General features: G+C 43.3%; 1 long non-coding RNA gene across 1 annotated transcript; it reads right to left on the reverse strand.

The window, feature by feature from the left end:
* Nucleotides 1–591: 591 nt before the first annotated feature.
* LOC128410016 (uncharacterized) lies at nt 592–12,100 on the reverse strand. Its single transcript, XR_008329369.1, has 2 exons — nt 11,984–12,100; nt 592–1,482 (listed from the first exon to the last, which is right to left on the reverse strand). It is a non-coding gene; the product is annotated as an uncharacterized LOC128410016 (long non-coding RNA).
* Between the last annotated feature and the right edge of the window lie 4,655 nt (nt 12,101–16,755).

The raw sequence follows: 16,755 nt of genomic DNA on the forward strand, positions 1-16,755 counted from the left end.
AAAAAAATCCTCTGGAAAAATGGTTATGTCCATGTGGAGATGGTGGTATTGTGTCAGTGGCTCATGTGCTTCTGGCTTGCATTCGTTATAAAGATTTGAGGAGTGAGGATATTACCCCTCTACTATTGTCCATGCTGGGTCACTCAGCTATTGCTACAGTGACCTTTCTTCTAGCAGATCAAGTTGATCAGGTGACAGCAAAAACTGCAAGGTTTTTAGCAGGGGCAATTAGAATAAGATCTATTATTTGATTATTGATGTAAACCTCCCAAACGTATTTTGTATAGTTAAGTTTTGCCTCTATCACCAGTATATCTTATTTTATTTTATTGCTATGGCTAGTGACTGATGCAAATTAAGACTCTTCTGATCTGAGCAGAGTTTGGTATCTCAGGATGCTGGCTGCCTCCCTGGAAATTTGATTCAGAAGCAATGCATTGGATTGTTTGTCTGCATCTCCAGCTATGTTCAACCTGTGTATTTGTAAATAAACTAAATATTACAATTTCCAGAGGGGTAGCCAGGTTGCCCAGGCAGGCACAATCTGAGGCCCTGCAAGAGCGGTGAAGTAACTGAGATAGGACACAGGTGTTGGGTAAAACCAAGCCAAAACTTGATTAACTACAGCAGAAAGTTGGGTTGCCATGGCAGTAGGGCAAGGATCCAGTTCCTCATTCCACTCAGCCCTTGCTGTTGGAATGACACTCTGTCATGATTGGGACGTGCCCAAACTCCTTCCATGGGAATCCCCCAGAGTTGAGTCCTGGCATGGTGCAAGTCAACTATCCAGGGTCTCACTGGGTGACCATGTTGAAAGATTCCAGCTGGGCAGAGGCCCAAAGCTGTACTTCTTCCCTTTTCCACCATTCCTGGAGGTTGTGCAATACCAGATCGATGCATAGTAAGGTCCCTTAGCATCCAAATATCAAACCCATATCGGTTCACACCCTTGCAAGAGAAATAGAGGTAAAGCAGAAGAATAGCTATAAGATGGTTTAAGCAAGTACAGATTAGCTGTCAAGGATCACCTCTCCTATCAGTTGTGACAATAACCTCACAGTGGCAGGCAAGTTGGGAGAAACCCACCAAGTGCTTGCTGTCATTAGAACTGATTGCGTGAACTCAACCTTACCCTAAGGCTGGTCTATCAGCAATAGCAGTTTAAAGAAAAGGTGAGGTTGAGGCAGAGCGGATTTTTGTTGAAAAGTCAGTGTTTATTTTTTCAGATCCATATGAATTTGCGCATCATCAGCTGTATTTTCCACATTTTCCAATATCTACTTCAGAGGGTTTTCTGCCCTCCCCCCTATATGCTAGACTTTTTCTTCTCCAGTCTTTTCCCACACACAAATATCATTGTAACTTTGTCTAGATGGTCTTCACTGTAATCTTTACAACTAGGGTTGAGACTGCCAGGAATTCTTGGAACCATGTTTCTTCAAAGGTTCTTTGTTCCTTATTTCTGACTCATCAATTCTTGGCCTGTTGAATACAATGAGATCAGGATCAGGATCCCAGTGAGGTAGCGTCTTAGATGTGTGAGTCAGACTGTGCCACTCTAACACTCATGTGAATAAAATGCCAACCTTCCGAACATCTGTGCCCTGTCTCAATAATTTTTCAATTGCAGACATCAAGAAAAAAACGTGCAATAAAAGCTGAAACATCTTTTCATTTGTCTGATGAAGAGGGGTGACAGCCATAGGAAACCCGCAGGGACATTTTTCTACTCCTCCACATATTTTGGGGTTAGAAGTGTTATTGAAATGGAAAGAACAAAGGCAGTTGGTGATGCCAGCCAGCAGACCAGGAGCCTCAGGGGTAAAATGATTAAGGTAGAGAAGCTAAAAACTGGTAAGTGGATTAGACACAGACTTGGTTCAAATCCTAATTTAGCAGTACATTTCCTACTTAACTGGCCATCAAACACAAGGTGTTAAGAGAACATGTAAAATAACAACATAAACATGAGTCAGAACGTTGGTCTGCATAGCTCAACATTTTCAGCTCTGGGGTTGGGGAACCTGATACCCTCCAGTTGTTGTTTGACTTCATCATCACTGACCCTGGTCTACTGCAACTGGCAGCCAGGTCTCAGGTAGAAGTCCCACCGGAGATCCTCTGCAACTGGAGCTACCAGGAAGCCACTGAATGAAAAACTGAAGCTGTACCGCAGTTTGGAGAACTTTAAGCTGCCCTCTGTTGAGCCAGGCCATTGGAAGTCCCTGGAAAGCTGCCCATGAAGGAATGTGGCCCTTGAGCTTAGATAAGATCCCCGCCTCCTATCTATGGCCATACCACCTGGCTGTATCAGAGATGGACAGGTGTGGCGATAAGGGCCCCTTCCACTGCCCTAGCTGGGGCCAAGCACCACACTCTTGAAGGAAGGTAAAAAAAAAAAATGTTCAAGGACCCCTGGACGATTAAGTCCAGTCAAAGGTGACTATGGAGTTGAGGCACTCATCTTGCTTTCAGGCTGATGGAGTCAGCGTTTGTCCACAGACAGCTTTCTGGGTCATGTGGCCAGCATGACTGAACTGCTTCTAGTGAACGGAACACCGTGACAGAAACCAGAGCACATGGAAATGCCATTTACCTTCCCGCCACAGCAGTACCTATTTATCTACTTGCACTGGTGTGCTTTCCAACTGCTAGGTTGGCAGGAGCTGGGACAGAGCAACAGGAGCTCACTCCACTGTGGGGATTCGAACCGCTGACCTTCTGATCGGGAAGCCTAAGAGGCTCAGTGGTTTAGACCACAGCGCTAAACGTGCTTTGGGTGTGCTTTAAGCCTAGAGTGTGTATACAGCCTAAGAACTGGAACATGACTGCCTGATCCTGTGCCTATTTCTCAGAAATAAGTCTCACTGGGCTCCCTGGGATTTGCTCCATGTAACCCTGCATAAATTTGCCCCCTTCCCTCATTATTCCTTTTTTTTTTTTTTTTACTTTAACATCAGCCATGTTGTTGTAAGGCTTTATCTTTGTAAACTTGATTTGAGCACATTGGCAGAGGAGTGTAAATCTAGTAAATAAATACTCACCCACCCCTTCATTCCTGCTTCGTGTGCTTCTCTTTGAAGAAGGGGAGCACAAAACCAGACTGGTTGCTCTTAATCACAAGTGAGTTATGAAATGACAGCGTTTAGCTAATCTGGTTTAACCGCTAAAGCCTTCCCACAGGAGAATAATGAGTGACTAGACCACCTTCCAGAGCTGTCTTTAATATCCATTCTGAATTCATTAAAGTCTTGTGATCTGAGGAGGACCTTTTGCTATCCTTAATTTCACTGAGGTTGACTCCACATCCTGGCCTGACAGGACAACAAATGTGTGGGTTATATAACAGAGTCTCTGTACATCTGCTGGAAATGGAGGGCCTTTTGGTATACAAGCTGTCCTGCAGGCGAGGGAAATCCTAGTTTGTGACCCTGAGCTTTCTGCTTTGAGTTTACCCAAAGAAAATTCCTCCTTTGTTTCAGATGTGAGACTGCAAGAAAGTGGTTCCCCAGGGAGCGAGTTTTTACACGAGTTCCTTCAGCTTGGAACAAGTTCCCATAAAATATTTTTTGAATGAATAAACCATCTCACTTCCTACATTAAAATTCCTATACCTAAGGTAAATGAGGTTCTCTTTCACTTTTTTAAAGAACAAAAATAAAAGGGCTATGCAATGTGACAATTAACCAAAGTCACAGAGGACCTTGTAAAGAATTATAGAAAAAATATACTGAGAGGATCTTGCCATTCTCCCCCTACCTTAGGCAACTTAATTGGGAAATATTGAAAGAAAACCACAAAGTATTTTTTTAAATGAAAACATAAATAAATAAATATGAGGGGCGAGACTGAGGGCAAATGTACACACACGGCTGTATTTCTTCCCCACAGGAAATCACTTCCATTTGAAGAGCATTATTAGGGGCAAAGGGAGACATTATTAGTGTGGAGGCAATTAATGTTCATGATTAGCTTAATCAATTTGTATGCCACTTTCCCACAGTGTCCAAAGTGGCTTACAACAAACACCCAAAACACAAAATTTGGGGTGGGGTGGGAGCAGCTTACAAAACATACCAAGACTTTAAAATTAGAATACAAGACAAGAATAATAAATGCAAAAGGGTGCAATTACAGGGACCATAGCTTCATGCTTTGCATGCAGAAGGTTAAAGGATCTTAATTAGCAGGACTGAGTATTATCTCTGTGAGCCATGGGGGAGATGGTTGGGGTACACAGTACCAGCCGCGGACGGCAGGATAGATTGGAAGCACTTGTCTGATCTCCTGTCAACTGAGTTGTTGCTGCTTATTGGGAAGGAGAGCACGATGGGCAAGGCACCAGGAAGGTCAGTGCAGTGCAAACACTGCCATGTTGGCTCCACCAGTGTGGTGGCACCGCACTAACCTCTCTGCTGCATTGCTATTCCCATCTTCCTCCTGGTAAACAGCAGTGACGCCCTTGTCAGGAGGTCAATTAAAAGACACAGCCCCACAGTGCTGTTCACTACTGGAAAGCACTAAGGTAAATGCTTTAGGTCAGTAGTGTCAAAGAGGGCCAGATTTGATGAAGTGAAAGGTCATGAGGGCCGACCAAAGTTGTTAACCTTTTTTTTTTTTTAGGATTGAATTTGTGAGCTTTTTTTATGGTTTTACCTCAAAGAGTTGTTGAACTATTTTTAGGGTTGAACTGGCCTCCAAAACGGACTTTGGACGTGGCTGCTTTAGGTATAAAGTATCCATGTCCTGTAGTTGGGGAGAAAAATTAGAAAGCAAAGGGAAAATGCCAACTGATTTGTCTGAGAATGAGGAGGATGCACTGACAAAGTGAAGGGCATTAAGCATTTAAAAAGGTAAAAGGTAAAGGACTCCTGGACAGTTAAGTCTAGTCAAAGGTGACTATGGGGTTGTAGCGCTTATCTCACTTTCAGGCTGAGGGAGCCGGCGTTTGTCCACAGACAGCTTTCTGGGTCATGTGGCCAACAAGACTAAACCGCTTCTGGCACAATGGAACACCATGACAGAAACCAGAGTGCACGGAAACACCGTTTACCTTCCCACCACAGTGGTACCTATTTAGCTACTTGCACTGGCATGCTTTCAAACTACTAGTTTTGACAGAGCAACAGGAGCTCACTCCGTCGTGTGGAATCCTTTAGTCTATCTTCCCTGAATGGGGGGGGGCATGCAGCGGTGACCCACGCCCCCTTCCTCTTTGTTGCTGCGATACCAGGGTTCCCCGTTAAAGGGGTTTTTGAGGAGAGGCTTTCACCTTACGACTAGAGGTCGTCATTGCTCTCCCCTGCGACGGTGGCATAACGAGGGCGGCTATCTCTGCTTGAACATATGTTCTCCAGAGCCGGCCCATCCCCCCCACACACACACTGGATAACCCTGATGTTCGCTATGTCCCCGGCTGGGGGCTGGGGAGGGATAACGCCCAATGCCTAAGCCAAGGTCTACCCACATCTGAAATATAATAAAGTTGTGGCCAATTTAATCCCATAGCACGTTGTCTTGAGTCGTTATTCCACATGACGGGGGGGGGTGGCGCCCGGGATCTGGGGGACTCTGCCTGTTCACGCAATTATCAGAGAATGCCCTGTTGAATTAATGGGCAAACATCTTATGACATTTCAAGAAGTTTAATTGACTTTATTGTACACCGCCATGATTCCCCCCCCCCCATATGAGTTGGCAGGTTACAAACGTTGTTACAAAATAAATAAATAAAAGCATCAAATGAAGTAGCTCCGTTAGTGCAAGGACTTCTGACTGCGCAATGCAACTTTCTCCCCTCCCCATGTGCCCACTCCTTCCCCCCACCCCCCAAAAAAATCTGTTCTGGGAGTCCTTCCAGCTCTCCGGAGCAGATTTGGACATGGCACGGGGAAAGGAGAAGGAGGGGGATTTCTGTCGCGCAAATGGAAATCCTTGTGAAAACAGAAGTTTTTAATTGGATGCCACCCTATGGGAGGAATTCAATATTGTGCGCTGCTGACTGTCAGCACAAGCATTTCGGCTTGCCAGATGGAACGATTCCCCCCTCTCCTCCCCAATCCAATGTTTTGAGGGGTCTCCAGACACACATACATATCCTGAGCCAACTTTGTAAGGGCACCCAGGGGTAGGAGAGGTGGGAAAGCCCCATTGCAGAAGCAGAAGTCCTTGCACAGGGACTCAGTTAAATCTCCTGCAAAACAAACAAACAAACCACCTTGGGGGTCAAAAATGAAGTGTGTGCGTCTGTCTTAAATAAAAGCAGGCTCTTCTTTAAAATATTCTTTACATCAAAAGATGCCACCCTGTTAAAGTCCTTTCTTTGTATCATGAGAGAGCCAGTAGTTTTCATTTCCCACCTCTGGTCTTTCTGTGCTGTTGCGCTGGGTGACCCTTACCGTCTCAAGGCCAAGTGACCTTTCTGCATGATTTCTCTTCCGCTTGCCTTTCTTCCAACTCCAGATTGAAATGGCCTAGTCCTCTTTGCAATCTACCTTTCGCTTTTACGAATCTTTGCCTTCTGGCATTCCCCTGTCTCTGACTAAACTGCAGCTGGTGATGGTAAAGGGTGGAGATGGTAGGTTTTTTTATGATACCTTATCGGTGGGCCGATACCGTTGTCTCAAAAGCAACTTCTTAATGGCAGCAAGATCTTTGCAAGTTTCTCATGTTACCAGTAATTTGCTTTAGTTGTTAGGCAAATGTGGCATAAGTGCCTGCCAAACTTTTTTTTTCCAAAGCCACATCAGAGCCTGCAGAGAATGCTTTATGGCTGCCAGTCTCTAAGCTGCTTAATCCATACAGCATGATATACTCTAGTCTGGGCGGCAGGAAAATCACTACTCCACTATGGGATTGGTTGAGTTTTTGTGCTCGTAACGGAGACTTTGAAGCCTGTCAGATTTTAAACCCAAAAGGCCTGCTTGATTTCAAGCCAAGACTCTTTTCCGATAAGGAAGGCTGGGGAAACTTCTCTATGAGTGTAAGTGTCTTAAAGGAATTTAGCAACAGTTCTTTGTGATAATGGAGTTTTGATGTGCAGTCAAGAGACCTATTAAGGTCTGGAATCTGCAAAACTAGCCTATGAGAAAGAAAATATGCGTATACACATACATATACAGATCGAGATCTGATAGGTGTCCTTGTGCTTACAGAAGGGCTTTTGATCCTGCAGATGCCTCTGCTAATAGAGAAAAAGAATATAGGGCATTTCTGATTATCATTTTCTCACACAGCCACCGATCCCCACCTATCAGCCTTAGAAAACTGGAGGAAACTCCAAAACGGTTGAAGGTGATGTGAAGAACTACAGGGGTGGGAGTGAATTGCATTCCCTCTTTTTCTATTAGTGGAGACGTCCACTGGTTCAAAAGCTCTTTCCTGTGTTCAAGATCACCAACTGGATTCATTGCCTATCTGTCTATCTGTCTGTCCTTCCGTCCGTCCATCCGTCCATCCATCCATCCATCCATCTCTATCTATTTAATTCAACCCTTACATTTCCTAAACATTCTACGAATGAAGGCTACCCAGTCCTGAATCCTGCCTTAAACCACAGACAGTATTTTGGGGCTTCTGAACTATAAATGAGATTGCGAGTAAATATAAATGCAATCAAGTATTTTATAAATTATAAAACCATTTTATAAATGGTGACATTGATTTCAAAGAAGCCAAAGCAGAACTAAAGCAGTTTGTCCTCCAGAAAAAAAAAGAGAAGGAAAAAGGTAAATTCGGGCTGCACACACATGACACTTTGTTCTAGAATCAGTGGAGCCGAGTACTTCTTTTTCATCATACTCAACTTACAATCTAGATCTACCGCATATATATTTTTTGTCCCTGAAACGTGCTTCTCGAGAAACTCATTCCATTTCAGATATACAAGCTCATTGCAGTTTGATTCTGTGTTGGAATCTACACGCATATAAAAAATGCTGTGAAAATTCTTTTTTAAAAAAACAAAACACGTTTTGAAAAATATATTGAATTTGCCATAGCTCACTGTCACCATCTAGTGTCACATGGGTATACTGCACTTTACAACACACTTAAAAGGTTTTATTTGCAGCTATGTAGCTGAGTCCTGTGTCGCCCCACAGCGTCACCATTTGAAAACAGATGTAGGCGCTCCTGGCACTGGGGTTGGAGGTGTATCCACACACTTGCCCAATGGTATTGTACGTGGATCTACACCAAGATTGCAATCGCCACTTAGTACTTTATTCACATAGGGCATGTGCAGGGAGGGAAATGAGCGGATAATAATAATAATAATAATAATAATAATAATAATAATAATAATAATTTATTATTTATACCCCACCCATATGGCTGGGTTTCCCCTTCCACTTTGGGCAGGTCACAAGGCCACTCCACTTCCTTGTGGGGCAGTGTTGCGGGCAGGCCACATGGTCTCCCTGCACGCAGCGGGGGCGTGGCCAAGCCCCCGTGCCATTAGGGAGTCCCGGCCGCATCACAGCCCCTGGCCAACCAATCCAGTTGGTCGGGGGGGTGGCTTAGCGCATTTAAGGAGCCACGCGGCTGGGTTCTTGGGAGGGGAGGTTGTGGCCAACCCCTGCCCCTCCTCTTTAAAAACACGAATATTAAAAACACGATAAAACATCAAACATTAAAAACTTTCCTAAACAGGGCTGCCTTCAGGTGTCTTCTAAAAGTCAGATACCGTATTTTTCGCCCTATAGGGCACACTTTTTGGGGGGGGAAATAAAGAAAAAATATATCCCCCCCCCCCGAGCCCCAAAGAGCAAAGAAGCCATGACAGCGAGCGGGATGGATCCCGCTAGCTGTCCTGGCTTCGTTTTTAGCCTTGGGGCTGGTGGTCCGGGAGCGAAGGCGAGGTTGTGCAACCTCGCCATCGCTCCCGGAGCTTGCGGGGCTGAGGCCATGCTATATCTCATTTACATTTCTGTTACATTAACAAATACAAATACATTTTTGTATTTGTTTCATCTTTGCGTTATTTTATTTATTTATTATGAATATAACCTTTTTTTCAGTCCACATGGGATCCCAAAGTAGCTTACAATTACACGTCCTCTACAAGGTACAACATTGGTACATAGTATTGTTAGCATTCTCTATTCCAACATACTCAGTTTCTAGCTTCAGTTCTTAAAGTGATGGGAACAGAGCTTCTTGCAAAACATATTTCATTTTACCAGCCAATCCTCTGTTTAGCAAATCGACACCAGTTCCAATGACCTTGACAATATTGATGGGGTCACATTTCCAAACGGATAAGCTGTTCTCGAACAATTAGCCTAGTGTGTTAAGCATAAGTCGGGTTTTCTTCAACATTGGGCATGTGTGTCTCTACATCACCTTACTTCCTTTGCAATATATTTAATCTCTGGATATAGGGTGGTATGGGGATGTGGGTGGCGCTGTGGGTTAAACCACAGAGCCTAGGACTTGCTGATCAGAAGGTCGGCGGTTCGAATCCCCGCGATGGGGTGAGCTCCCATTGCTTGGTCCCAGCTCCTGCCCACCTAGCAGTTCGAAAGCACATCAAAGTGCAAGTAGATAAATAGGTACCGCTCTGGCGGGAAGGTAAATGGCATTTCCGTGTGCTGCTCTGGTTCGCCAGAAGCGGCTTAGTCATCCTGGCCACATGACCCAGAAGCTGTACACCGGCTCCCTCGGCCAATAAAGCGAGATGAGCGCCATAACCCCAGAGTCGGTCACGACTGGACTTAACAGTCATGGGTCCCTTTACCTTTACCTATAGGGTGGTATATAAATTCAATGAATAATAGTAATAATAATAACTGTGGCACTATGGAGGGGAAAATTCCAATCTCTTTATTTCCTCTTTATTCCTCACAAAATGCTGTTTATCAAAGACCTTATCAACCATATGCATTTCTTTTTTGAGACACTCTGCTCCCCTGCTCTCCTGATCTATTTTTTCAAGACTGCAATGAAAGAAAGCCACTGGGTGCATTGTTTTCAAGCTGTGGGTGGTTCCTTTTACAAGTCTGAGGGAGAAGAAATGGGAAATTAATAATGTTCTTGTTGACACATGAAACCTGGGGAATGCCAACTGATTAAAATTTCCAGCTGATCAACTGTGCTGATCACTTGATTAGGCAGTAAAAAAGCAACATTGTCAAAATTAAACTGAATAACCATGAGTCCTAAATGGGTGCAGCTCTTCCTGTGTAGCAAACAATATCGTTCCAGTTGCAGCATGAATGGCAAGTAAAATATTACTTGCTAGCATGACTTGGTCACATAATTTCCAGCCAGAACAAACAGCATCTTGGAGGCAGGTGATTTCATCAGGAAAATGGCACAGGAAGAAAAGGGTTAACCTTTCCTCCTGGGTGGACTGTGCAATAATATGGTCTAGTCCCTAGGTGGCACTGGACTTAGTGGTTCATGGATGAAGTCATAAGGTTCCTCTTCTGCTTTTGCTTAAGAGAGACTGAAGTTTTTTCCTAGCTTCCTGTCTGGTGTGCCTGCTAAGCCTTCAATGACAGCACCATCCTGGGGTCTCGATCCAGATCCATACACATCCATGATTGCTATTTGCAAAAACCTTAATGAGCTGGAGATGCATTCGAGTAGTTCCCTTGTTCCAACAAATTTGACCTTGTATTCTCATTATACATGTAGTGTCATCAAGCTACAGGGCTGCATCCAGTGATGGCTCTGTAAAGGTAAAGGTAAAGGGAACCCTGATTATTAGGTCTAGTCGCGGACAACTCTGGGGTTGCGGCACTCATCTCACTTTATTGGCCGAGGGAGCCAGCGTACAGCTTCTAGGTCATGTGGCCAGCATGACTGAGCCGCTTCTGGCGAACCAGAGCAGCGCACAGAAACGCCGTTTACCTTCCCGCCGCAGCGGTACCTATTTATCTACTTGCATTTTGACGTGCTTTCGAACTGCTAGGAGCAGGGACCAAGCAACAGGAGCTCACCCCGTCGCGGGGATTCGAACCGCCGACCTTCTGATCGGCAAGTCCTAGGCTCTGTGGTTTAACCCACAGCGCCAACCCACCCCACAGTGGCTCTGTAGGATGGTGCTATTTGTACACAGTCTGTTCCTTCTCTTATGGGTTCACAGGTCATCCCTGAACACATAAACACATATTACAATGTGCTAGAACACTTTCCCAACTAGTCCAGGGATGTGGGACTCTGCGGACTCCATATCATATCAGTCCCAGGTAGCATGGGCAATGGAGGGTCACAGCTTCCCTACGCCTGATGAGAATCCACTGTCACCTTCTCTGATGGGCAGAGGCTCTCCAGAATCTCTGACAAGCCTTTCATTTGGAGATGCCACCGAATTGCACACACTTTTTCCAGCGTTTTTTTCTCCTAAAGAAATGTTTTGGGGTGCTCTCATTTTGACTCAAGAAAATCACCATTTTATACTTCAAATTGGGATACCCCTGCATCCCCCCAGAAAAAAACAAACACTGGCTTTAACAATGGCACCGTTGAACCAGTTCCCGGTAATGCCATTGTTAAAGCTATTGGAAATGATATTTAATGATAAATGATATATAATGAATTGAAAAGGATGTTTAAAATAACTTTTGTATACAAAACCAGAAGCTTTCTTTTTGGGAATTATAGGGACAGAAATACCTAAACTGTATAGAAACTTATTCATGTATGCTACTACAGCAGCAATAATGTTACTTTCCTCAAAATGGAAAGAAGCAGAAGTCCCAGCAAAGGAATAATGGATACAAAAACTTATGGAATATGCAGAAATGGCGAAACTTACCAGAAGAATAAGAAATCAGGTGAGCATTGCTACTCCTGTCCTAATTACCTTCTCTCTTCCTCGCCATGTGCTGGGTGCTTCCTCCTATCCTTCCTCTCTTCTTCCGTAGTCTCCTCTTGGCTGTTCTACTGCTGCTTTGCCCATCAGCTGCTGCCTAGTCCATCTCTTCTCTGTACTCTGCCCTCAACCTGTGACGGTTACTGCACTTTGAAGGCTCACCATTGAATTTGGGGTGCCAGGCCACACTTGCACCTACCATCTGCACACACAACCTGCTGTGATCTGGTTTTTTCTGACCCTCACCTGGCCATTGTGACCTCACGAGGATGCTGCCTCCCTGAAGGAGAGAGAGAGAGAGAGAGAGAGAGAGAGAGAGAGACTGGCCATTGTGACCTCATGTTGATAGTGGCCAATGAAGGAGAGAGACTGGTCATTATGTCCTCGTGCTGATGTTGTCCACCTGAAGGAGAGAGATTGGCATTTATGATCTCATTCTGGTGCTGATAATAATATGAATGATGAATAATAACACATGACATTATAGGAACATTATTTGGGAATTATAGGGACAGAAGTACCCAAACTGTATAGAAATTTATTCATGTATGCAACTACAGCAGCAAGAATGTTGCTTGCTCCAGAATGGAAAGAAGAAGAAGTCTCAGCAAAGGAAGAATGGATACAAAAACTTATGGAATATGCAGAAATGATGAAACTTTCCAGATAAATAAGAAATCAAGACAACAAAGAATGGAAATGGTTTACTGAATATTTACAGATATATTGTAAACAGATAAGAACATTGGCAGGATTACTGTAATAACCTGCAGTTTCATAACAGTATATATTTAAAGTGGATGAATAAATGAGCAAATTAAGTTGATTTGGATATGCAGAAGATATTAAAAATACATTTAAGGAACCACCGAAAGAGGGGGAAGGAAGTTTTGAAATGATAAAGATTGTAAAATTAGTGAAATGTATAAATCTGAAAAGCATAAATAAAAGAAAACAGCAACTACAAAGGCATCATTGGAACACTTCACTCCTTCAGAGAACAGGATCAAGAGGGAAGACAGGTGAGTAATTATTGTTCCCTACTGTATCCTTGGGTCATGCTTCATGAACAGTCTAAAATGACTGCATTCACTGGGCTATCTTACTCCACCAAGTACCTGGTGATGTTCATTGGCTTATGCTACAACCTGTTTGCACTGATAGACAATCAAGTAGGAAAGTACAAGAATTTCAAGATGAGATGGACATGACACGATTGCTTCAACATGTGTGTGGTCCTTCTGCTGTATAGCTGCTCTAAAGTCAAAATCTGTTGCCAAAACCCAAAATATTCCATAAGGAAGATCTGGCGAAACGGCATCAAGGAAGTTGTGCAGTGTGACCATCAAAACCTTGGCTAGCTGAAAAAGTTCTGAATTCTAATCCAAGCCTGACTTTGAAGTGCCTTAACCATCCCAGCTGGAGAACTGAATAAAAACAATGGGAAACCTCTGAAAACCAGATGCTGCCTCTGAACCCAGCTTTCGTAGGCAAATAAACTGCTAAGGATACACAACGGCCTATTCTCGAAAGGGCAACGAATACCACAAGGTCATGTATTTAATTTGAAGATTAATCTCTCTGAGTAACACTCCTTCCCACCCTTTACCCCCCACTGTCCTTGGTATCGGCAGATTTAATCAATAAGCGGACCTACTCTGCTTTCTTCCAGATATTTATAAAGGCGTCCCCTGCCGCGATTGCTGAATATGCTTCCTTCAACACAGCAGGCTCTTGAGGTGAACCCGGTCAGAAGTCATTACATTTTCCCAGGCTCTTCCACAACGTGAGAGAGAGAGAGAGAGAGAGAGAGAGAGAGAGAGAGAGAGAGAGAGATGGGAATATGAGGAAAGGAGACGATTTTCTAATGGGAGCTGGTATGCATAAAGTACTCCGAGGCCAAAACAGCTGAAGGACAATTTGTGACATACCCTTCATGCTTCAAACTTTTCCTCTCACAGACCTTCTCTGAAACCTTCACCACCACTCCAAAACACCCAACATCCTATGCAAAGCCCCATTTTTCCTATTCTTAAAAATTAATATATATATTTTAAGCCCTGTTTGTCCTATTAGAATTAAATATTGCCGATAATAAACACTCTCCCCCCGAGCAATTTCCCCCTAATGGAATGCAGTTTTGTGCTGCATTTTCACAAATATACACGTTTATCCTCCGCATTTTTGTTCACTTTCTTTGTGAAGAATGATGCTGTAAAATTCAGGTCAGCGTGAATTTCAAAGGAGAGCTGTTTTAGCTTGCATATTGGTTTGGGAAGTATGAACTGAATAGGTTCACATTAAAACGTGAACTGTACATTTTTTTCCACCCTTCCTTAGAATACACAACTTAAACCTTTACAAGTTACAAGAGTTAAAGCGTATGGTTTCAGCTGATATTCAGATGAATATTATTTCAAGGTTTGGAGTATTCCAACATTCTGACCACAAGGCATGCAAATTTCTTTGTTGTTGTCTACCAGTGGTATCCATTACTCAGGACACTGCGAAAGCTATTAAGCGTGCAACGGTACTCCAAGTGACAACAATAATAACCAGAATTAAATTCACCCTAAATTCAACCAAAGAGATTAAATCACAGCACAGCAATTGTGGCAAAGAACCCGAAGGCCATGTGATTCCATTTGCAGCTTCAACTCTTAGCAATATGGCTTAATGCAAATGATAGTGTGGGAATGCTTGGTTCTTCATACAAAACGTTGCCTTTTAGCATTAAGAATTAGAGCCAATTGAATGAAATAAATGTGTTTCTTTGGTCCTTTTCCTGTGTTACAAGAAAAACTGCTCTCCTAGTGCAATTGCTAACTCAGAGGTGGGGAACTGGATTCTCTGGGAAGATACGATCCTTACCTCCCTCACCATCCCATGAGCCAACTTGGACAGGTGGGTTGGGCTTCCCATCTGTCAATCACCTGACATCAATACATCAATTTATTTTTAATAGAAGCGTGTCTATGCTGTCGTATCATAAAATATAAATTATCATTTAAATAGATTAATTAAATTTTAAACTACTGATAATCATCAAGGTGACTGGCTAATCAAAAATTGCACAGCTACTTTTGAATAAACATTCACAAACTTCTTATTGGTAATATATAGATAGATAAATTAAGGATCTTTACAATTTTATAATATGCAGAGAATAACATGTGCTGAAAAACCAGAGAAAGGAGGTGAGGGTAGTCGGGGGGGTCTTTTTTGGGGAGGGAAAAAATGGGGGGGTGAGGATGATGTGTTTGATAAATTGTTATGTTGAAATTCCTAATAAAAATATTCAAAGTAACTTTTTTTAAAAGAATATTCCTGAATATCTGTTGAAAAAATAAATAAATTGCACAGCTACATGGGCTGCCAGCGCAAAAAAGTCCAAGGGTCACTTGAATGTCAAAAGGAGGATGCCTGTCAAATCTCAGCTGGGAGACAGTTCCATAGCATATGTATTGTACCAGAACATGTTCATTGTCTGCAGATGTGCCCATTGGCAAGTCCTTAATCAGAGTCTACTCCAGGTTTTCCCAAAGCTGGGTCTCCAGCTGTTGTTGGACTACAACTCCCATCATCTCCAGCTAGCAGGACCAGTGGTCAGGGATGATGGGAATTGTAGTCCAAAAACAGCTGGAGAACCAAGTTTGGGAAACCCTGGTCTCATCCCTGAAAGTGTATGCCATTCTACATGTGTTAGTGTGAAATACAATTGGGGTGTCCTTTTTGTGTAACAGACCTTCCTACTCCTACAGACAGGTCTTCCATTTCCTCTGCTCCCCACTGCAGCACCCTGCACATGCACACACACCAAGATCTGCTCTGTCTAGTTGGGTCTCTCCGGAGCAAATTGGGTGGAGCCTAACATATCCTGACATAATGTTGGATCTCAACCTTTGTCTTGAAGATGCCACAATACTCTTTGTTATTGTTGTCTTCTAGTGTTCCTAAGCAACTGAGCTGAAACAACTGCTCTGGAAATCTGAAGGACCACACCTCTAGGGAGAACCTAGTTCCCCGCCATCTTGTTTCAGCAGATGCTGACAGAAACCCTGCTGACTGCTTGTCCTTTGCCACAGGGTCCGCTGACTGGTGAAGAAAACCACATGCTGGCTGTGCAGTTGGGACCGTTGAGGAAAGCTAATGCTTTCCAGTTGGCATGTTCACAAGCTCCTGGTATTTAGCTGTGAGCAATCAACATTTTTACCTATTAAAAAAAAAAGGTTTGATGGGGCTATATAAAATATTACATTGGCGCCCAGAGCAGCTGCAGAGGTCAATAATCTTCAGTTTAACATGCTCCAGAAATGGGAAGTGGCTCTTTCTGCCAAATAAATTGCTGTTTGTATTTACTTTTTTAATATAAAATAGTTCTCGTCATTCATTGTTAATCCTTACCTTTTTGGCAACAATGTGTGTGGGGGGGGAGAGATTTTAGAGCTACAAAACTATTTCTTTGCTCTAAGCAGGTGCCTTCACGATAGGCTGCATTGTTCATATAATTAATAAAGCCTAGCCTTCATATATATATATAAATATGAGAAAATGCAATTTTCCAGTAACAGCATCCAGGAGCAACCACTGTGGCTTCACTGGTATTCTAGGTCAATTATGGGGAACCTTAGAACCAGGATCAAATCTTGTCCTTCAGGCCTCTCTATCTGGCACAGGGTGCTTTCCTCAACCCCTACAGCCTGTCTCATGACACCACCTTCCTTGAGTGTTTTTACCTGCCTTGAATGCATCCTTGAATGTTGATAATGCCACTTGCTTGTATGCCTGGATAGAGATTTCTTCTTCGTGGCTGAGTAAGATTGTTTTCCATGAATGCAGTCTTAGCGGTGTGTCTGTAAATGACTGTGGAGGCCAATTCTGGATCCACACATCCTTCCACAGTAGAGACAAAGGTTTCCAGTCAGGAGTTTATC

The sequence above is a fragment of the Podarcis raffonei genome, chromosome 3 (genome assembly GCF_027172205.1).
Source record: "Podarcis raffonei isolate rPodRaf1 chromosome 3, rPodRaf1.pri, whole genome shotgun sequence".
Classification (NCBI taxonomy): domain Eukaryota; kingdom Metazoa; phylum Chordata; class Lepidosauria; order Squamata; family Lacertidae; genus Podarcis; species Podarcis raffonei.